The 22,585-nt window shown below is 39.4% G+C and overlaps 1 protein-coding gene across 17 annotated transcripts in view; it reads left to right on the top strand.

Moving 5' to 3' along the window:
* The window catches only part of LOC124223111 (leucine-rich repeat-containing protein 24), a 128,878-nt gene that overhangs the window by 66,966 nt on the left and 39,327 nt on the right, over positions 1-22,585 (top strand). The window lies entirely within an intron of this gene.

The following is a 22,585-nucleotide window of genomic DNA, read 5'->3' as shown; positions in this document are numbered from 1 at the left end:
AGAAAATGGCGGGAAAATTTTGAGATCTCATGCCCTCTCACTCAAGCAGGCATGCCTTCAGTCACACAGCGTCGATATCACATGCAGTCAATCAATGTGTCCCTGTGTTTAGAAGAGCTCCTCGGTTTTTCTGTGCTCCTGATACTCGGAGCATGCACGCCTTCAGTCATACAGCGTCGCCATCACATGCAGTCGATCAATCATTCAATGTGTCCCTGTTTTTAGAAGAGCTCCTCGGTTCTCCTGTGCTCCTGATACCAAGAGTCATTCTCGCTGAAACTTCTCCGATTCGCTTAGGTCTAACACAAAGTGGCGGGAAAATTAGTGATCACATGCCCTCTCAATCAAGTAGGCATGCTTTCAGTCACACAGCGTTAACATCACATGCAGTCGGTCAATGTGTCCCTGTGTTTAGAAGAGCTCCTAGGTTTTTCTGCGCTCCTGATACTCGGAGCATGCATGCCTTCAGTCATACAGCGTCGCCATCACATGCAGTCGATCAATCAATCAATGTGTCCCTGTTTTTGGAAGAGCTCCTCGGTTCTCCTGTGCTCCTGATACCAGGAGTCATTTTCGCTGAAATTTCTCCGATTCGCTTAGGTCTAAGAGAAAATAGCGGGAAAAATTTTGAGATCTCATGCCCTCTCACTCAAGCAGGCGTGCCTTCAGTCACACAGCGTCGATATCACATGCAGTCAATCAATGTGTCCCTGTGTTTAGAAGAGCTCCTCGGTTTTTCTGCGCTCCTGATACTCGGAGCATGCATGCCTTCAGTCATACAGCGTCGCCATCACATGGAGTCGATCAATCAATCAATGTGTCTCTGTTTTTAGAAAAGCTCCTCGGTTCTCCTGTGCTCCTGATACCAGGAGTCATTTTCGCTGAAATTTCTCCGATTCGCTTAGGTCTAAGAGAAAATGGCGGAAAAATTTTGAGATTTCATGCCCTCTCAATCAAGCAGGCATGCCTTCAGTCACACAGCGTCGATATCACATGCAGTCAATCAATGTGTCCCTGTGTTTAGAAGAGCTCCTCGGTTTTTCTGCGCTCCTGATACTCAGAGCATGCATGCCTTCAGTCATACAGCGTCGCCATCACATGCAGTCGATTAATCAATCAATGTGTCCCTGTTTTCAGAAGAGCTCCTCGGTTCTCCTGTGCTCCTGATACCAGGAGTCATTTTCGCTGAAATTTCTCCGATTCGCTTAGGTCTAAGAGAAAATGGCGGGAAAATTAGCGATCACATGCCCTCTCAATCAAGCAGGCATGCCTTCAGTCACACAGCGTCGATATCACATGCAGTCAATCAATGTGTCCCTGTGTTTAGGGGAGCTCCTCGGTTTTTCTGCGCTCCTGATACTCGGAGCATGCATGCCTTCAGTCATACAGCGTCGACATCACATGCAGTCGATCAATCAATCAATGTGTCCCTGTTTTTAGAAGAGCTCCTCGGTTCTCCTGTGCTCCTGATACCAGGAGTCATTTTCGCTGAAATTTCTCCGATTCGCTTAGGTCTAAGAGAAAATAGCGGGGAAAATTTTGAGATCTCATGCCCTCTCACTCAAGCAGGCATGCCTTCAGTCACACAGCGTCGATATCACATGCAGTCAATCAATGTGTCCCTGTGTTTAGAAGTGCTCCTCGGTTTTTCTGCGCTCCTGATACTCGGAGCATGCATGCCTTCAGTCATACAGCGTCGCCATCACATGCAGTCGATCAATCAATCGATGTGTCTCTGTTTTTAGAAGAGCTCCTCGGTTCTCCTGTGCTCCTGATACCAGGAGTCATTTTCGCTGAAATTTCTCCGATTCGCTTAGGTCGAAGAGAAAATGGCGGAAAAAATTTTGAGATCTCATGCCCTCTCACTCAAGCAGGCATGCCTTCAGTCACACAGCGTCGATATCACATGCAGTCAATCAATGTGTCCCTGTGTTTAGAAGAGCTCCTCGGTTTTTCTGCGCTCCTGATACTCGAAGCATGCATGCCTTCAGTCATACAGCGTCGCCATCACATGCAGTCGATCAATCAATCAATGTGTCTCTGTTTTTAGAAAAGCTCCTCGGTTCTCCTGTGCTCCTGATACCAGGAGTCATTTTCGCTGAAATTTCTCCGATTCGCTAAGGTCTAAGAGAAAATGGCGGGAAAATTTTGAGATCTCATGCCCTCTCAATCAAGCAGGCATGCCTTTAGTCACACAGCGTCGATATCACATGCAGTCAATCAATGTGTCCCTGTGTTTAGAAGAGCTCCTCGGTTTTTCTGCGCTCCTGATACTCAGAGCATGCATGCCTTCAGTCATACAGCGTCGCCATCACATGCAGTCGATCAATCAATCAATGTGTCCCTGTTTTAAGAAGAGCTCCTCGGTTCTCCTGTGCTCCTGATACCGGGAGTCATTTTCGCTGAAATTTCTCCGATTCGCTTAGGTCTAAGAGGAAATGGCGGGAAAATTAGCGATCACATGCCCTCTCAATCAAGCAGGAATGCCTTCAGTCACACAGCGTCGATATCACATGCAGTCAATCAATGTGTCCCTGTATTTAGAAGAGCTCCTCGGTTTTTCTGCGCTCCTGATACTCGGAGCATGCATGCCTTCAGTCATACAGCGTCGCCATCACATGCAGTCGATCAATCAATCAATGTGTCCCTGTTTTCAGAAGAGCTCCTCGGTTCTCCTGTGCTCCTGATACCAGGAGTCATTTTCGCTGAAATTTCTCCGATTCGCTCAGGTCTAAGAGAAAATGGCGGGAAAATTAGCGATCACATGCCCTCTCAATCAAGCAGGCATGCCTTCAGTCACACAGCGTCGATATCACATGCAGTCAATCAATGTGTCTCTGTGTTTAGGAGAGCTCCTCGGTTTTTCTGCGCTCCTGATACTCGGAGCATGCATGCCTTCAGTCATACAGCGTCGACATCACATGCAGTCGATCAATCAATCAATGTGTCCCTGTTTTTAGAAGAGCTCCTCGGTTCTCCTGTGCTCCTGATACCAAGAGTCATTCTCGCTGAAACTTCTCCGATTCGCTTAGGTCTAACACAAAGTGGCGGGAAAATTAGCGATCACATGCCCCCTCAATCAAGTAGGCATGCTTTCAGTCACACAGCGTCGATATCACATGCAGTCAATCAATGTGTCCCTGTGTTTAGAAGAGCTCCTCGGTTTTTCTGCGCTCCTGATACTCGGAGCATGCATGCCTTCAGTCATACAGCGTCGCCATCACATGCAGTCGATCAATCAATCAATGTGTCTCTGTTTTTAGAAGAGCTCCTCGGTTCTCCTGTGCTCCTGATACCAGAAGTCATTTTCGCTGGAATTTCTCCGATTCGCTTAGGTCTAAGAGAAAATGGCGGGAAAATTTTGAGATCTCATGCCCTCTAAATCAAGCAGGCATGCCTTTAGTCACACAGCGTCGATATCACATGCAGTCAATCAATGTGTCCCTGTGTTTAGAAGAGCTCCTCGGTTTTTCTGCGCTCCTGATACTCGGAACATGCATGCCTTCAGTCATACAGCGTCGCCATCACATGCAGTCGATCAATCAATCAATGTGTCTCTGTTTTCAGAAGTGCTCCTCGGTTTTCCTGTGCTCCTGATACCAAGAGTCATTCTCGCTGAAACTTTTCCGATTCGCTTAGGTCTAACACAAAGTGGCGGGAAAATTAGCGATCACATGCCCTCTCAATCAAGTAGGCATGCTTTCAGTCACACAGCGTTAACATCACATGCAGTCAATCAATGTGTCCCTGTGTTTAGAAGAGCTCCTCGGTTTTTCTGCGCTCCTGATACTCGGAGCATGCATGCCTTCAGTCATACAGCGTCGCCATCACATGCAGTCGATCAATCAATCAATGTGTCTCTGTTTTTAGAAGAGCTCCTCGGTTCTCCTGTGCTCCTGATACCAGGAGTCATTTTCGCTGAAATTTCTCCGATTCGCTTAGGTCTAAGAGAAAATGGCGGGAAAATTTTGAGATCTCATGCCCTCTCAATCAAGCAGGCATGCCTTTAGTCACACAGCGTCGATATCACATGCAGTCAATCAATGTGTCCCTGTGTTTAGAAGAGCTCCTCGGTTTTTCTGCGCTCCTGATACTCGGAGCATGCATGCCTTCAGTCATGCAGCGTCGCCATCACATGCAGTCGATCAATCAATCAATGTGTCTCTGTTTTTAGAAGAGCTCCTCGGTTCTCCTGTGCTCCTGATACCAAGAGTCATTCTCGCTGAAACTTTTCCGATTCGCTTAGGTCTAACACAAAGTGGCGGGAAAATTAGCGATCACATGCCCTCTCAATCAAGTAGGCATGCTTTCAGTCACACAGCGTTAACATCACATGCAGTCAATCAATGTGTCCCTGTGTTGAGAAGAGCTCCTCGGTTTTTCTGCGCTCCTGATACTCGGAGCATGCATGCCTTCAGTCATACAGCGTCGCCATCACATGCAGTCGATCAATCAATCAATGTGTCCCTGTTTTCAGAAGAGCTCCTCGGTTCTCCTGTGCTCCTGATACCAGGAGTCATTTTCGCTGAAATTTCTCCGATTCGCTTAGGTCTAAGAGAAAATGGCGGGAAAATTAGCGATCACATGCCCTCTCAATCAAGCAGGCATGCCTTCAGTCACACAGCGTCGATATCACATGCAGTCAATCAATGTGTCCCTGTGTTTAGAAGAGCTCCTCGGTTTTTTTGCGCTCCTGATACTCGGAGCATGCATGCCTTCAGTCATACAGCGTCGCCATCACATGCAGTCGATCAATCAATCAATGTGTCTCTGTTTTCAGAAGAGCTCCTCGGTTCTCCTGTGCTCCTGATACCAAGAGTCATTCTTGCTGAAACTTTTCCGATTCGCTTAGGTCTAACACAAAGTGGCGGGAAAATTAGCGATCACATGCCCTCTCAATCAAGTAGGCATGCTTTTAGTCACACAGCGTTAACATCACATGCAGTCAATCGATGTGTCCCTGTGTTTAGAAGAGCTCCTCGGTTTTTCTGCGCTCCTGATACTCGGAGCATGCATGCCTTCAGTCATACAGCGTCGCCATCACATGCAGTCGATCAATCGATCAATGTGTCCCTGTTTTCAGAAGAGCTCCTCGGTTCTCCTGTGCTCCTGATACCAGGAGTCATTTTCGCTGAAATTTCTCCGATTCGCTTAGGTCTAAGAGAAAATGGCGGGAAAATTAGCGATCACATGCCCTCTCAATCAAGCAGGCATGCCTTCAGTCACACAGCGTCGATATCACATGCAGTCAATCAATGTGTCCCTGTGTTTAGAAGAGCTCCTCGGTTTTTCTGCGCTCCTGATACTCGGAGCATGCATGCCTTCAGTCATACAGCGTCGACATCACATGCAGTCGATCAATCAATCAATGTGTCCCTGTTTTTAGAAGAGCTCCTCGGTTCTCCTGTGCTCCTGATACCAGGAGTCATTTTCGCTGAAATTTCTCCGATTCGCTTAGGTCTAAGAGAAAATGGCGGGAAAAATTTTGAGATCTCATGCCCTCTCACTCAAGCAGGCATGCCTTTAGTCACACAGCGTCGATATCACATGCAGTCAATCAATGTGTCCCTGTGTTTAGAAGAGCTCCTCGGTTTTTCTGCGCTCCTGATACTCGAAGCATGCATGCCTTCAGTCATACAGCGTCGCCATCACATGCAGTCGATTAATCAATCAATGTGTCTCTGTTTTTAGAAGAGCTCCTCGGTTCTCCTGTGCTCCTGATACCAAGAGTCATTCTCGCTGAAACTTTTCCGATTCGCTTAGGTCTAACACAAAGAGGCGGGAAAATTAGCGATCACATGCCCTCTCAATCAAGTAGGCATGCTTTCAGTCACACAGCGTTAACATCACATGCAGTCAATCAATGTGTCCCTGTGTTTAGAAGAGCTCCTCGGTTTTTCCGCGCTCCTGATACTCGGAGCATGCATGCCTTCAGTCATACAGCGTCGCCATCACATGCAGTCGATCAATCAATCAATGTGTCTCTGTTTTTAGAAGAGCTCCTCGGTTCTCCTGTGCTCCTGATACCAGGAGTCATTTTCGCTGAAATTCCTCCGATTCGCTTAGGTCTAAGAGAAAATGGCGGGAAAATTTTGAGATCTCATGCCCTCTCAATCAAGCAGGCATGCCTTTAGTCACACAGCGTCGATATCACATGCAGTCAATCAATGTGTCCCTGTGTTTAGAAGAGCTCCTCGGTTTTTCTGCGCTCCTGATACTCGGAGCATGCATGCCTTCAGTCATACAGCGTCGCCATCACATGCAGTCGATCAATCAATCAATGTGTCTCTGTTTTTAGAAGAGCTCCTCGGTTCTCCTGTGCTCCTGATACCAAGAGTCATTCTCGCTGAAACTTTTCCGATTCGCTTAGGTCTAACACAAAGTGGCGGGAAAATTAGCGATCACATGCCCTCTCAATCAAGTAGGCATGCTTTCAGTCACACAGCGTTAACATCACATGCAGTCAATCAATGTGTCCCTGTGTTTAGAAGAGCTCCTCGGTTTTTCTGCGCTCCTGATACTCGGAGCATGCATGCCTTCAGTCATACAGCGTCGCCATCACATGCAGTCGATCAATCAATCAATGTGTCTCTGTTTTTAGAAGAGCTCCTCGTTTCTCCTGTGCTTCTGATACCAGGAGTCATTTTCGCTGAAATTTCTCCGATTCGCTCAGGTCTAAGAGAAAATGGCGGGAAAATTTTGAGATCTCATGCCCTCTCAATCAAGCAGGCATGCCTTTAGTCACACAGCGTCGATATCACATGCAGTCAATCAATGTGTCCCTGTGTTTAGAAGAGCTCCTCGGTTTTTCTGCGCTCCTGATACTCGGAGCATGCATGCCTTCAGTCATACAGCGTCGCCATCACATGCAGTCGATCAATCAATCAATGTGTCTCTGTTTTTAGAAGAGCTCCTCGGTTCTCCTGTGCTCCTGATACCAAGAGTCATTCTCGCTGAAACTTTTCCGATTCGCTTAGGTCTAACACAAAGTGGCGGGAAAATTAGCGATCACATGCCCTCTCAATCAAGTAGGCATGCTTTCAGTCACACAGCGTTAACATCACATGCAGTCAATCAATGTGTCCCTGTGTTTAGAAGAGCTCCTCGGTTTTTCTGCGCTCCTGATACTCGGAGCATGCATGCCTTCAGTCATACAGCGTCGCCATCACATGCAGTCGATCAATCAATCAATGTGTCTCTGTTTTTAGAAGAGCTCCTCGTTTCTCCTGTGCTTCTGATACCAGGAGTCATTTTCGCTGAAATTTCTCCGATTCGCTCAGGTCTAAGAGAAAATGGCGGGAAAATTTTGAGATCTCATGCCCTCTCAATCAAGCAGGCATGCCTTTAGTCACACAGCGTCGATATCACATGCAGTCAATCAATGTGTCCCTGTGTTTAGAAGAGCTCCTCGGTTTTTCTGCGCTCCTGATACTCGGAGCATGCATGCCTTCAGTCATACAGCGTCGCCATCACATGCAGTCGATCAATCAATCAATGTGTCTCTGTTTTTAGAAGAGCTCCTCGGTTCTCCTGTGCTCCTGATACCAAGAGTCATTCTCGCTGAAACTTTTCCGATTCGCTTAGGTCTAACACAAAGTGGCGGGAAAATTAGCGATCACATGCCCTCTCAATCAAGTAGGCATGCTTTCAGTCACACAGCGTTAACATCACATGCAGTCAATCAATGTGTCCCTGTGTTTAGAAGAGCTCCTCGGTTTTTCTGCGCTCCTGATACTCGGAGCATGCATGCCTTCAGTCATACAGCGTCGCCATCACATGCAGTCGATCAATCAATCAATGTGTCTCTGTTTTTAGAAGAGCTCCTTGTTTCTCCTGTGCTTCTGATACCAGGAGTCATTTTCGCTGAAATTTCTCCGATTCGCTCAGGTCTAAGAGAAAATGGCGGGAAAATTTTGAGATCTCATGCCCTCTCAATCAAGCAGGCATGCCTTTAGTCACACAGCGTCGATATCACATGCAGTCAATCAATGTGTCCCTGTGTTTAGAAGAGCTCCTCGGTTTTTCTGCGCTCCTGATACTCGGAGCATGCATGCCTTCAGTCATACAGCGTCGCCATCACATGCAGTCGATTAATCAATCAATGTGTCCCTGTTTTTAGAAGAGCTCCTCGGTTCTCCTGTGCTCCTGATACCAGAAGTCATTTTCGCTGAAATTTCTTCGATTCGCTTAGGTCTAAGAGAAAATGGCGGGAAAATTAGCGATCACATGCCCTCTCAATCAAGCAGGAATGCCCTCAGTCACACAGCGTCGATATCACATGCAGTCAATCAATGTGTCCCTGTATTTAGAAGAGCTCCTCGGTTTTTCTGCGCTCCTGATACTCGGAGCATGCATGCCTTCAGTCATACAGCGTCGCCATCACATGCAGTCGATCAATCAATCAATGTGTCCCTGTTTTCAGAAGAGCTCCTCGGTTCTCCTGTGCTCCTGATACCAGGAGTCATTTTCGCTGAAATTTCTCTGATTCGCTTAGGTCTAAGAGAAAATGGCGCGAAAATAAGCGAACACATGCCCTTTTAGGCAAGCATGCGTGCCTTCAGTCATACAGCGTCTGCATCACATGCAGTCAATCAATCAGTGTCCGTTTTTAGTCGACCTCTTCGGCTCAGATGCATTTTCGATACCAGGAGCAGTCCCACGCTGTAATTTCTTCAATTCACATATCGTTTCCTTCAATTCAGAAGTATAGTCATACCTAGAATTACTGTCAACTTGTTTGATGTTTCTCCATTAATTTTCCAAGGTTGTGGACCACTATTCATTATATTTATACCGACTGCAAATCGACCTAATTTTGAGAGACAGTTCGATTGTTTCCAGTCCAGATTTGCTGTGAGAAACAGATGGAAAGCGACAGGTGAAAATTATGGCATCAATACCAGGTTCTGAATGAGTTGGGAATGAAAAATTATAATCCACCTTGTTTCAGTTCTAGTTTATTCAAATACCTTAATTTTAGTACAAGTGTTGTGGTGTCAGTGTACTGTAGAATATTACATTTACATATAGTATTGAAATGAAATCAAATTAGGGACACAAAAAATGATCTATCATTACACACGAAATGTGATGAATACACAAGATAAAAGTAGTCTAATATACATCATCATAACAGAACAGGAAAAATGTCATTCGAGATATTTTTAATTGTACTTTGTAAGTGCAGTTTAAGATCAAGCTTGTGTACAGGAGCAATGCACCCCAACAGTGTACGTCATATATATGATATTGTATCATCACAATTTTTTGTAAACTCGATCATAACAAATAAATAAACTGTTTTTATATTTTTTTTTTTTTTCGTTTTGTATTTTTACAGTGGTTGATCATATGACTTTCTGAATGTCGTTTCGCTTTCCTAGGGTCCAAATAGTCTGAAAAAGGTCAATTCAATTCATTTGGAGACAGAAAATTATTGTCTTCAAAAATCACCTAAAAAATCAACGCTTTGGCTTGTGGGTGAACATTTTGACGATTTTAAAAATTCTGGAATTAATTCATTGATGTACGATATCAACGTAATTTTGCAAGATGAAGTGATTGTGCACAGTCGGAATACGTTGCGACCAACGGAGGAAGAGTTACGGTCGAAAAACTGAAAATTTTCTTCGTAATTTCTGCGACGGAAGATGCTGCGATTAAAACTCAAAGGTAGAAATTTCATTTCAGAAACTTATTACACTCATTTTTAGAACTCGAAAATATGAGAAATCGAAATAGAAACCATGAAGTAGACTATGACAAATTGTATCAAGTATTGCTACTATTGAAGTATATTTATTGAAGTATTGTTCTAAACTATTTACCCATAACCAAGTTTATATCAAGTTTAGATATCAAAGTATAAATGCAGTGCAAGCTTGAATTTCTGCCCGATGGAAAATGTCGTTATTAAAACCGTCATGTACCGTAAACATGATTCAGTTTTGTACAATTCAATATACGTACAAAGGTGAGTGTAGTTTTATATCTGTATAGTGACTCACCCTTATTTTGCAAGTGCACATTTCAAATCCCATAACTATCATAATTTATTAGCCGAGCAACTGAATTTTTTCGTTTAAAAATATCAGCCCTGGTCATTACGCATGCATTGCAATAAAAATTAATACATCACATCCTGGGCTCAGGTTATTGATATTTATTCCGTGAATCCGCAGCGACTAAAATTTAATTACTGATGAGGCCAAAATAGTTTTGAACATATGATACGAGGGTCAATGCTGATGTACACAATTTATTCCGGATCAATGCGTGAACGAAATAAAACACCCTTCATAAAATATAAAACACGGACCACAGGCTCGTCGCGATCAACGGCTAATATAATCGTATAAATCATATCATCGTAATCCACTTTGAAATTTTGTTCAATGTTGTGTAATTTCGGAGGATTGTGTGGATTAATTTTTTTTTTTCTGTTCAATACTCTAAATGTAAAATATTTTTATGCAAAGATTCATTATAATGTTTTTGTTCGAATTATAAGTTGATTGTGAAGATTTCGAGGTTTCGAGATATTCGAATTTTTTACGACGATAGAAGAGCTTTTGCAGAAGATTAGTGTGTCATCCCTTTGTGAGAAGACTTAATTCGAGAGGAAATGATCTGGTTGTATAACCGACTGGTATACATTGCTATTAATGAAGGTTCATGCATATGATAAATGGGTAAGTACATTAAAAATGCAAATCTCCTAGGTTCGAGTAGCTTAAGTTGAGAGAGGTTGGAATTTACTCTAACTGCGGTTTACATTCGGATATCTTGAGGTTTTTCACAGCGATATAGTAATTATTTTTAAATAAGTAAATGTCAACTGATGTCAGTTGTCGAATTAAAATTTCGAAATTGAATCGAATGCCATGTAAACAATGTACATATTAAGTATCGTTAAAAGAGGTCAGATATAACAATTAGAAGATAGAATTTAGCAATCCCAACTGGGGTGCTCGTGAATGTTCCAATTAGCGTGGATTCGAAAGAGAACAGAACCCGCCAATTTTAATTAGGCGCCGATGAATATGCTGATCAGTGTAGAATTAGACGAAAATAGTACTCATCATTTTCTCACAGGTTACAAGCGGTGTATATAATGTATATGCTAATTCAAACGCGCTCTGAGACGACTTGAACTTAAAATACACATATTTCGTCAAGATAATTATTACACAGAACTCTGCATCATACGAATTAATCAAAGCTATTCAGAATATTTATCGTAATCGCTAAATTCGTGTGTAGCATTTTTTTTTTCAATGTTTATAAATACATTCCTTACAATGATCAATATATTCTATTGATATTCCAACGACTTGTGTCTTGAAGCTACTTTCCATTTTTTTTTTTTTTTAGGTTTCTTCACATTCAATAATTTTATAAACTGTATTTTTATATACTTGAAAATTAGTTGGTGTGACCCTTTCATCGTGTCGTTATTATGCAAATTGAATTGCTAATGACAGAATGGGCGGTCATCGGCTATAGTTGTTTGCTAGAGTGACCAACCGTCATAAATTCAGTGTTCAACACAACTACCAGCGACTGTTGTCAAAATTTTTAAGGTTACGTTCACGACGGTTTGTTGCCCTGACAAATAACTGCTCTTGGATTTCGGTGCATGCGCATTAAACTATAAACTATGTGCATAAACTATATATATAACCAACTAAACTATATATATATATATATATATTTAACTATAATATAATTTTAGTCATATTATATATAAAACATGAGCCGTCCTTAAGTTTAAGATTCATTCGTTCATTCATTCCACGAGTCAATTCTTTAAAAGGATGTAAATTGTTAAAATTGTAAATAATTGTCTTTTCATCGGTGCACTTCACTCTTCGATTTCACTTATTTATTTTGTTTCTTCCTTTTAAATAGTCTAGCTTTAATTTTCATATTGTTTTCAGAATGTTTACTTTTTGGGTTTTCAAATGTCTGTCTAGATGCCTAGATGGTAATATTGCTGTTTGTACCACGTTAATCGATCTCCGGTATCCGATGTTCTATTACCAAGACTGGAACTTCCGTACCTTGTCCTTCAAGAGAGTCATTGGCCAAGAGACCCGCTTGTTATGAAGATCAGTTGAAGTTGGTGAAGAAACTCATCACGTCTCCCACTCCATGGGTCAAACTCTCGTCAGCTCTCGTTGTGACCATTTGGCGGGTATATTCGAATCGTTAGACGATCTAAATGCGAAAGAGAATGTCCATTAATTTGATAAACCTTATTTGAAGAAAATATTTCTAAACTTTAAAGTAGGTACGCGAACAATTCATCCCTCCGTCTTTATCATCCCCCGTCCACCGCATCTCGAACGCCACTTCTGCCCGCGGCGCCTCGCCTTATCCACTTGCCTGAGGGTTTAGTACCCTCTAAACTACAATATAACCCGGGAAATTATAGGATAGCTTTCTGCCTGTAGTATGCCGCCTGCTGGGTGCTGGCTGTTGGCTGTTGGCTGCTGCCGTGGCTGCTAGTAGCGACTTAATAAGCTGATAGGGTAGCTTCTGGGCAGGGAGCAGTTCCCTCTCTTCTCTCGCTCGAACTCTCTCGGGCCCCGTTTCTACGCCCTACCCCCTCCCTTACACATTCCGTTACAGCTATGCAGAAACCTCCACCTCCACATCCTGACCTAGTCTGACCTCAGGTTATACGTAACTGCATCCGCCCGGGAGGGAGATACCTACCTACTTCCGGGCGTTATTGTCGTCCGACATGAAGTAATCAGCCGCCTATATATATATACATGTGTGTGTGTGTGTGTGTGTGTGTGTGCCTTTCGACTTACGGCTCACCTTTCGCGTTTAGGAATATGCATGCATGCAAGTATGTGCATGCCGATAGTCCTGTCAAAATAGGTCAGAGTTGAAAATATTCGGGACGTGAGTGCATTTTTGTGTTTAGGGGTATTCGAACCTCAGAAACTGAAATTTGAAGTCGTTTTTGAGATGCGTATACGGGGTTTCGAAGAAACAGCAGAACTTTAGGTGTTTTACGTTTGCCTCAAAAACTGATATCGACAGATGAAAAATGACTTTACCATCGTGTTGAGCGAAATATTTTACATCAAATTGAGGTCTAATATGTTCGAAACGGAGTCGAATTAACAAATTGAAAAAAAAAGAAATTCTAATTATCGACGGCATGTGGGGAATTTTGGTAATATGAAATAAACAAAGGAATATAGGAAGAAAACGAGTGAGTTTGCTCGGTCGGTAAATGTAGGAGTATTACATAACCTTAAAACTTTTTTTTATCCACCATCGACAAGCAGCCTTAGGGTAGAAAAGTTGTGAACAGATATTAATACGCAGAGAAATAAGCACAATGTAATCGAGATTATTCTGCATCGCTTAAAGATCTGCGAGATCAAAAAATTTCATCCGAATGTACAGTTGCGATGGCAATTGGCAATGAACGTGCCTCGTGAAATTGTTCAATCACTATACTAGTGTTTCACCCGCACGCCGTTGGATCGAAGGGAAAAATAAAACCCGGGCAGATGCGCTGAAACCTCTCGGGAATGACATCCGATGATTTAGAATTCCACCCATTGTTCGCAATTGAGCTTCAAGCGTGCTTTTTCACAACTGTTTGCAAAAAATTCGCGGTGATACGTATATAAATAAACCATCGTGCTCCAAAAACGGTTCTTTTCACGGTCTGATGATTATTATTAACGTATTCTGAAAATGGTTAGCTTCATTCGATTATTATACCTGCGCGCAGCTGTGAGTGTAGGTTGTTGGAATTTAATTCCCTTCTTGCCAAGTTGCGGAACGAATAACTGACAGTTGCGAAAGAAATATATACCATAATCAACCGGAATATACATATAAATACACGTTCTATTCATGCGATGTATATATAAACCTATATACGTACCGTATTCGGCATAATTCGGGCATAAAAAGCTGCAGTAAAGAAGAAAAAATGAAGGAAAGAGAAAAAAAAAAAATAAAAAAAACCAAGAAAAAAGTTTTTCGCGCCTGATTGTAAATAATTTTGTTAGTTCGCCAACTTCTCGCGAGGTTGTTGCCGAAATTTTGTGAAATATAACTCCCCCTGCAGAGCAGTTTTCACCGCCTCTCCTTCTTCCTTCTACCTTTCTCCATTTTCTCCTTTCTCCGTGTCTGGGCGACGTTGTATTCCTCATATTTTCTGTAACAAAAGTTTTTACATTTGAATACAAAGTTTCGTCCCTCCGCGCCTTTCGGCTTTTCGGCCATCTGTGGCAAAGGGCCGGAAAATGTGAAAACAAATACGCCGCATTAAGAGACGCGAACCGTCATTCCTTTGCTCAAGCTCCGTTGAGTGCTAAACTTCGTTCCGCTCGACTGCCGCTGCTTACTTATGTATAAATGTCATCGTAATTTTATGCCAAAGTTTTTATTTTATCCCGCAATAATTTTTCCTCAACAAGCACGAATTCTAGAAACGGATACGATCGATAATCTCTTTCACATCCTATTTATTACTACCGAAGCTTTGACACGCAACATTAATATGAAAATGTTGAACAAAACTGTCCAAATACTTTTTTTTTCACGTGAAAATAACGCCAAGTAATTTATTCTTGCAAGAAATATTACTTCAATAGCAGAAACACATTTCTTGGTATTATTGTTGCGTGGAATAAAACATTTTTAAATATTTTCACTCGGTATTACAGTTTTTTTTTTTTTCTTTTGCCCGAGTAATGCGTAATGGTGGGCAAGAGTTGAATAAATTAAATTTTACTCGGTCGGTAAAGGCTGACTTTAGCATCCTCTTAAATATTAATGATTCGAGCACAAGACATAAGTCGCAGTATGTTAATTCATATCTTGACCATTGTAATAAACTCTTCAGGGTCTGCTTTGTTCGGTGATCGATATAAAATTCTATACGAATTTTATGGGGAAGTTCATATTTTAATTGAACTCTGAACAGTTTGAAAAAAAAACTTTTGAAAAATATTCCACTATTAAGAAATTCCTGGTGAATCCGATTACAGAATGCGATTTATTTTGTTCAGAACGGAACAAAGTACAAAAAATTGCGTTCTGCTTTTACGCTTTTCTAAATTGTTTTGAACATCAGTGTGAAATTTCTTATCTAAACTTTATCAAGAAGGCTTAATTGCTAGTTGTTGAAAATTCACACAGAGGTGTGACTGAGCGATTATATTTCAAACGGATTTATCCGACACGGTATTGTTTTGTACGATATTTCTTCATTCACATTATTTATTCTACGCGTATGTAAATCAGATGAAATTATATCAGATCCATTTGGATTTTATTTAAACGGAATTATTTAACAGATACAATATTCTCCATAGAGTTATTTAATGCGGATGTAGATAAATATACTAAAATCCACCGGTTATCCATTGTCAGCATGAAAAAATATTCGTTCATTAGAATATTTATAAGCGAATCATTTGCCAAGCACAAAAGTAGGTAAATTCACCCGAGAAATTCTCTCTGAAATTGCTTCAAAGTTCAAAGTGTATTCCAAGTTCAGAATTCAACCTTAAATAAATCTGTCGTTTCATTCGTTCCGTTTAATTAAGATTTCCGATTGGTTGGAAATGTAACTCGTAGTAGTACAAATTACGAAAAACCGACCAGATTACAATTAACAGCAACCGTTTGAACCTGTTTTGCTGGTCGTAGTTATAAACAAAAATGTACCGACTGATTGTACAGTCAATGATTAAACTTTATAATTTAACGAGAGGATTTTTGTTGTTTCACTTCTGAAATATGTTATCATGAGAACTGTTCAATTACCTTTATTTTATAACAACAATTGTTTGATATTTATCCAAGAAGTCAATTTTCTATTCTTTACATCTCATGAAAAAAAAAAACAGAACAACACGGAGCAACTGTTATAATCAATCTGAATGAGCCTCTTTCACAGACTTCTATCCGCTCTTTTTTCTCCTGCAGACACTCGAGGCTAACTGACGGAGACTTTTCTAAAGTTGAAGTATTCTTGAGTATTTTTCACCGCTTATACGTAGCGACAACGAAAACGCGAGTTTCTCGTAAGTTTCAGAGTTATGGTGGAAGAAGACGCGACGTCTATATGAAATTGCGACTAGTAAATCTCTTCGCGTGATATTCCGCAGTGGCATCACAGTCTCACAGTTCTTCTTTCAACGTTACCATTCTTCAATCAAATAAACACGCCCCACTTAGTCATTTCGAAAACGGATCTTGATCTGAACAGTTATAAGTACGCGCACTGCTTAGCAATTTTTTACACCCACCTCTAATCGTATTTATATTACTATTTATATTACTTTTTTTAAGTGGGACATAGATTAGAACACATAGGTAAAAAAAATCTGGTGCTTTAAAATGAAATGATTTCACCGTATAAATTAACTCGACAAAATGATTTAAGTTATATTCACCTCTGAAGAGTAGTAACAAAAACACTCTGACAAATAATTGCTTGGAATCTTGGTTCGCCTTCCATTATTTACATCTTTCCATAAACGTTTCTTTTATGATTAAATAACGACTCCTACCAGAGCAGGAATGAATTCAAATTCAGCTGAAACGTTAAAGAGCGCGCTGTCGATAATACAGATCTCAACCTTACCTGCGTTGATGACTCACACCTCGCGATGGATGACTTGGAAATTTTTCTCCCCCACAGTAAGTGAAACATAGATTAAAGCTCGTGCGTAGAAAAATTTAATGCAGTATAACGAAATCATTTCACCTAAGAAATTAACTTGACACAATGATTTGAATGATATTAACCTGTAAAAAGTAATAACAAAATAACTTTCCCATTATTTAGATATTTCTAAAACGATTCTTATGTAATTGCAAAATGACTCCTACGAAATCAGAAATGAAGTCAAATCCAGCGAAAACGTTAAAGAGTGCGCTATCGATAATGCAGATTTCTACTCTATCCGCACTGATAACTCACACCTTGCGACGGACTTCGTGAATTGTTGAAATCTGTAAACTCAGCAAAATACCCGAGTAACAATAGAGCGAGCTGGATTTGAAATGGATGGATTACGAGCCAGTTTGCTGGCCGTGCACTTGCACCAATCCGTTGCAATGCTGCACTATACCTACTTTGGCCAAATGCAAGCGTGTTGACACAGATTCCTCTTTCCCAAAAAGCACCTGCCTCGCGCAGCGTATTACCCGGGATTATGTTCAGGTTTTTTTGCCTATAGCATAATAGCCATGAATTTTTACACTATCTGCTCACACTTTTGGAGTTAACTTGCCGCGATTTATTGAACTCGACTAGTGAATTGTCGTCAAATTGATGCAACGGTTGCAGATTTTAAACACCGTCAGTTTCACACTCTAAAATCGGTTATGATACCTTGAAGAAAAATTTTCAGCAAATTTGAAACATAATCAAGACCCTTGATCAAGAACTTTTCATCCGATGATACATAGAAAAATTCTTTGTTATTCTTGCATTAATTTCACGACTGTTGAAGAATCTTTCCAACTATATTCGAACACAGTTTCAAAAGATTTCTAAAAACTTTGATAAATTTGTAAAAAGTTTTGTTGCAAATTGTGATTATTTCTCATTATATTCTGCCCAGTGAACACATGACCTCCATATGACGTCATAGATAGGTCACATAGAGATCATCGAATTTTTACATAGATATGACATAAAAATGACTTTATTGATGACTCTGATATGATGTCATGTAGTATGACATCATTATGACATAGTACTGACCTAAAATTTGACTTTTATATGACGTCATGATTGTGACTTAAATATTAGGTAAATATTATGTCTTATCCCTGTCATATGTGTGACGTCACATCAAAGTCATAAATTTATATATTATTTACGTAAGAAATAAATCATACATTTACATAAATTACAAGTCATATTCTGACGTCAAAAGAATTTCATAATACCGTCATATGCTTACGTAAGAAACAACTCATATTTTTACGTGAAAATTGATCAGCTTCCGGTCTTTCTTTTACATACGAGTGACATAATACTAATGTCACGACGGTATAAAAAAAAACCATCAACGATACTTTTCTATTTATGTTCTATGTTGTATCATGTATTGATTTAATAATTCGTAAGTGGAATTTCATATGACATTTCTTAATTTTTACTTTTATATTTAGTGCTCAAATTTAACTTACCGCAAATTCTCTTTAAATGCAAACATTAAAAATATTAGGATATTGTCATAAATAAAATATATAAACTAATTTCAAAATCAATTATTATATTGTAATAGAGGTACAGTAACAAAATAATCACTATTTATAAATGAAAAATATAAACATTTTGACTTTACCAGGTCTGTTGTAACAGTTGTATTATTATAAGCATTCTTAAATACTTTTTATCGCTATGACATCAGAGTTATGTCATCGAGACGTCAGGTAAGTTATAATCTTGTCAGCCAGACGTTACAATTTTGTAAGCATTGGACGCAACTTTATATCACTATTTTACCTCAAACTTAAGTCATCTTGACGTCAGCTAAATAACAAGTACGTCAGCCGGACGTCATATTTTTGTAAGCTTCCGGTACCGACTTTACTTCTCTATGACATCAGAGTTATGTCATTTTGACGCCAGTCAAGTCATAATGATGTCAATTGGAGGTCATATTTACGTCATTTATCTTACGTAAGATTCTTACGTCAGGAAGTGGGAAATTATGAGTCATATGTGACTCATATATGACTCACATCTTACGTAAATCATGACGTGACATGACGTCATTCTGACATCAGTTTGACATAATTGTGTTCACTGGGTGATTACATTCATGTTATTCAAACACTTTTTCAGGTATCAACGCACATGTATTAGAGTTTAGCAATAATTTTCGGGATGTTCAGGAACTTTCTTTAAAATTCGTAATTTTTTCCCACATATATCTTATTGTTAGCTGAAATTACCCTCCAAGATCTCTGACCTTGCCAATTTGAAACGCTCCACTAAATTCACCATAAATTTTAATCCTTTGATTGACAAAATGTAATTTATACAGTGTATCAATTTCGCGGTGGTCAGAGGTTGGATAAAGTAGCATCAAAGCCAACTTTGCCTGTTACATATTTTATGAGAAATTCATTTGTGAAAATTGGTTCTTCAACCACCTGCGGAGCTATTTAAATTTTCAGGCCATGTCTCAATTATCATAGAAGATCAAAAAATCCTCTTTGGCTGATATTTGAACTCCATGATTAATTATTCCATTATCAGTTACTTGCCTCACCTTTGTACGATACAGAGTTCGTAGAAAGTGATAGTACGTTGTTTTTTTTCATCCCTTTTTTCAAATCAGTGCACACAATGCGGTAAAAAACGTGGATTTGAATCAATATCAAACCACGTAATTATTATTCTTTTTTTTTTATTAAATATTGACCACAATGATTTGATGATTTTTCTAAGCGAATCAACCCCCGAAAAATATCTTGTACTCGTAGCTATTACAATAATCTTTCAGAATAACAGACCAATTTTCATCTATCATCGTTAAAAATTGATCAGTATTCTTAGAAAGCAAAAATTGCATAGGTTGGAATTAAAGGTGACATATCGATATAAAATATAGGTTCAAATTTTATTCAGGATCGACACTTTTTTCCTCTGAATTATCGATTCTCTGAGAATCATCAATGGAGCAAGTGAAATAAATCGATTCCTTTTTCTGCTCAGCTTCACTAATTATTTAGTTTCCAGGAACGAACGATGTAACATCGATTATCAAAGAATCGATAATTATTTTTACCAAATAACAGATGTTTTTAATCGATTATGCTTTCAAACACTAAAAATCGTCATATCGATTTTTCCCGACCGAATCGACGTTTCATTTCCACTTTGTTTCACCTTCTATTTTGCCTTACAGATATTTCTGGTGAGCAGACTTTTCTTTTTCACCAAATCGTTAATTTTTGCACATCTGTTCACGTTAGCTTTTTTTTTTCTTTTTTTTTTTTTTACTGCTACAGCTGTGTTAATTCATCCCAAACGAATCGCGTGATTCACATTGAAAAAAAAAAGTCGTTATCGTTCGCGAGGAACGTTTCGTAGAATCGAAACGAATACACGCGAGAGAAAAATTTACCTGGAAAAACGGTGTTCATTTTGGGAAAACGTGTCACATTTGCAAGGAAAATTTCCAACGACGCAGACCTTCGAAATCGATGCGCCACCGTCAACTCGGCGAGAGTCTCTCGTTTGCGGCAGCGGCAGGGTCTTAAAGCATAATATTATAAAAGTGGCGCAGAGCCGTTGTGTTGACAGTATCATGAATAATTCATTTCCCGACAAGAGGAGCGATTGACGGACGAAGAAAGAAGCGCCTTGGTGGTCGTGGTCGTGGTTCACGGCAGATAGAACAGAGGGATGGTAACGCTGGATGCGAGATTATATGACACTGTTCGAGCTTTGTCATTTGGTACACAGTTACGGGAGACAAAAGAGAATAAGCTGAGAATTCTCGAAACGGTCCGAGATAAGGAATAAGAAAAATAAAGACATTCAATGGAAATGTCCGGTGTAGGCGTGAAACTGAATTATTTTAAAGACGATTCTGTAATTAGTTTTTCGCGTGCAGGGGTGCAAAATTTAAATAGATCAGAAAATAGAAGATTTACGCAACCCGCTTATAGAAACATTTTACAGTATTAAACCCTTTCGGACACGCAATTCAGTTTTTTTTTCTTTTTTTCCTTTGTTTTTGCACGCAAGTGCAATTACACGATTACTACGTATTTTTCAACGCTGGATGCAAATCGAATGTCAAAAATTTAATACAATTCAAAACAAGCCCTAAAATGGGTTGAAAACGGGATGAATTATCAACATTATTTTAGACGGTGTTCTTAAATTAGATTTACATATAAATATTTATTTTGAGACAGTACAATTTTAAGCGGAGAATAAGTTTCCTAAGGAGGGTGAAAACTATCCCTATGGACTGAATTTTTGTCAACGAATGAATTCCGAGCATTTTTACTATACGTTTATTATCAAATTTCTTCGTTAACGAATTACATTTACAAATTTACATGTTTTTTTCTTCTTTCTTCTTTTACGTTTGTTTATTTACAACAATTATTACAAATAATTATGGATTCACAAAAAATCTCGATCATCCCAAAGGTTTACTATTTTTTTATTTTTTTTTTTTTTGTTACCTGACAATGCAAAAGAACTTAGTATATTACATGGAATATAAAAAAATGATCAAAAACAAATAAAAAAAAAGGTTGCCACTATAGTGGCTTCTGTGATTTGAAGGGTTCAATATGTAGCAAGCCCCGAAGTATGGAAAAGAAAGATGACAGATAGAAATATAGGTACTGCAGAAAAGTAAAAATGTAGAAAAGTCAAATCAGTGTCGAAAATTAAAATATAAAATCGTTAGATATTCTTATTCATTGTGACAATTGTGAAGTTTGGATTCCCTGACTTTTAACCTTTCTATATTTCACCTTTTTATTCTATGTATTACGAATTTCCACGGAATAGATTTTCACATTTTTAAAAGTTTGTTATTACGTCCCGTCTATGTTCTGATCCTTCGACATTTTTACCCAAGCAACTGTATAACAGCTTCGTGGCGTTCCCGCATGCAAAAGAACTGTGAACGATATAAAAATTATTCCATAAATTATGCAAAATTCCTGGTACCCGGCTCGAGTTCGATCGATAAAGCAGATTAGAAGAAAACCATGTCCATTCCTGCAGTCTGTTCTACGAAAATCCCTCGGGGATCTCGTGCTACTTTTGCCATAAAAAGGAAAAGAAATGGAAACTCAAATATTCCTCAGACTATTATTCACTTCAAATATAGCCAATTCACCGTGAGGTGCCAAGATTTGGTAAAAATCGTACGAATTGCAAGACACAAAAAATTATGGCTCCTTATTTTCAACGCGTACCAAATATTGGAACAATTTTTATGGTAAAGAAAAGCCCGTTACGTCAGACTTTCGAATAATTGTATAAATATAAAATGGAAACGATCATTGCTCATTTCACAGTTCACCGAAACGCTCAGCTTTCAACAACGTCGTAAATTAAGGTGAATTTTCTCAACCGTAGGACATTTGACAACGTTACCGTGTGATCTTGTTGTTTCGTTCACATTTTTCCAGTGCCGATATGTCCGAGTCTCTACACAGCTTGATGGAATGTTTTTCTCGACTATTGGTATCCTTCCATGTTAATATATATTATATACCATATACCATAATATATATACCATAAATGGTAGCAGTGATCTGACGCCATTTTTAATCAGACCGTGAAACCAAATTTTGTACCTACATTTGTAACAATATTCATTGAAATAATCGATAGTTGAATAAACACCAATTAATTACATGAATTTAATCACCGATGTTGTTATTTCACCCACAAATTCTAACAATCTTTATCGAAATATCCAAAATCATTTGAAGTAATGAAAAGTTTTCCAATTAATGATCTAAATCTCATTGGACTTGGTGAACTGGCGATTTTTAGACAAGTTCCTTTTCGAAATCATGGGGCTCATTTTTT

Source organism: Neodiprion pinetum, chromosome 7 (assembly GCF_021155775.2).
Source record: "Neodiprion pinetum isolate iyNeoPine1 chromosome 7, iyNeoPine1.2, whole genome shotgun sequence".
Lineage (NCBI taxonomy): Eukaryota > Metazoa > Arthropoda > Insecta > Hymenoptera > Diprionidae > Neodiprion > Neodiprion pinetum.
The sequence above is the reverse complement of the archived record's forward strand: the minus strand, read 5'-3'. Positions and strand labels throughout refer to the sequence as shown.